Raw genomic sequence first — 1924 nt, 5'->3', positions numbered from 1 at the left:
GAGCATAACAGGCGCAGGCACAGTTTCTGTTCACGCAGACATATTCCACTTACACGTTCATGCACACACACACACACACACACACACACAAATATATACAGATACAGATACCTATTGTACAACATTATTTTATTTTCATTTCAAGGTTTTTAGCGTTCATATTTTGCTACGTCATTTGGCTTGCTTGTATGTATTACTCTGCTTTTAAAAGTAATGCGTTAATTAATATTATAAGTAGAAAAAGACCAGGAATCATCCATGTGTGCTCACATTGCTGAAGGGCTGCCAGTGATCAAAGCCTTTCTGTAAAATGTAAACTGGGAAGGGTGCCAACACTAGTCAGCTCTCATGCCAAATTGTGATGAACTAAGCAGCTGATAATCATAATGAAGGATGTAGCTGTAGTGTTCATAATGGCAGTGCAATTAACTAGTCCAGGAGAGACAAATGGAAAGACAAACACATGTCAATGTGTATATACTCTATGAGCACTGTAAGATACAACCAGAGTCCAAACTGGCTCTTAAGACCGCAGTAGCTGTTTTGATTAGCTTTGCTCCTCTCTGCTGCACACATACAGGTCTTTTCATGTGTGTAGCAGTCACAGCTGCATCGAAGATTATTCGCTTATCGCCTTCTTTCATGAATCAATTTCACTTTCCGCTTTCCCTCATCTGACCTCATCGCAATTAAAGTATACCAAGATATTAATGAACAAAAAACGTGCAGTGAGTTGGTTGATTATTACTTTTATGTGTTGCGAGATGTGCAACGAAATATTATCACTAAACTGAGATTCTGCTGAAGACTTGCGCTGTATGATATATGACATGGATATAATGTGCCAATCAAAGTTGTTATCGACCTACATCCCCGCTTGTAGCTGATACAGGTTAGCGTGATTGTAGATGATGGCGATGTTGTTTATTTAGTTTACACTCAATCATAACTGAGAACAAGTTTTATGAGCATGGGACGTGATAAAAGATCTACTTTTGCTTTCCATGCTGTGTTGATATTTCTCATGTTTTCTGAGTTGGCTGTGTCATTGTAATGAAAAACACAGTACTTGTACAAGTTCTCAAAGTTTGTAATACTGTTAAGCCATTTCTTGTTTTTCACACAGGTGGTATGTTTGTAATACTGATAAATGTTTCTATATTTAGAATGTGAACAGAAAAAAAAGTTTATACATTTTAAAACTGTCCTCAGATACTTGTCAAAGAGCAGTGTGTTTGGTTTTTGGGTAACTTTTAAGATAACTTGGTCAACTGTATCCTCTTGAAAATATTCAGTTGTAAAGGTAAACCAATGATTAGTTGCTTCTTGTACTGAAATTATACATGTTTCAATTTTGCTTAAATCTTGCATTATAAACTTGAGTAGTTTACTTACGGTTAAGTTTCTTAGTTCATTATCTATAAGAATGCAAATAATTTCAAAGTACAAGACGATACAGTACATAGTGAAATTGTATTGTATTTCCAAATGTTTTTAGTCTATTATAGTGTAAGTTGTTAAATGATTTTATCCAGTGTAAAATATACGAGGGTGCCATCTATTTAACACGGTCAAATCTAGAGTGAAATAGGTCTTTATGTTTTGGGCAAGCTGAACAATGCTGTAAAATAAAACTATTTATATTAAGACGACTGATTACTGCCTACAACAGCCTGAACACTGGGTTGTCATTAGATTCAACTGCAAAAATATGAAAGACTTACCAAGCTCAATATTAACCAAAATATATTTTTGGGAGCAATCGGGGATCTTCAAGGCATCTCAAGCTAAATTATAAAGATCACCTGTACTTAAACATGTGTTTTTCTGATTATTACTTCACTTGTTTGAGCTTCGCTGTGAGCGAAAGGCTGTTTTCATATTCAGCTGAAGAGGAAACATTTTTTTTTTCTGAGCTCACCCT

The sequence above is a fragment of the Cyclopterus lumpus genome, chromosome 24 (genome assembly GCF_009769545.1).
Source record: "Cyclopterus lumpus isolate fCycLum1 chromosome 24, fCycLum1.pri, whole genome shotgun sequence".
NCBI classification, from domain to species: Eukaryota; Metazoa; Chordata; class Actinopteri; order Perciformes; family Cyclopteridae; genus Cyclopterus; species Cyclopterus lumpus.
Note: the sequence above shows the minus strand (reverse complement) of the source record.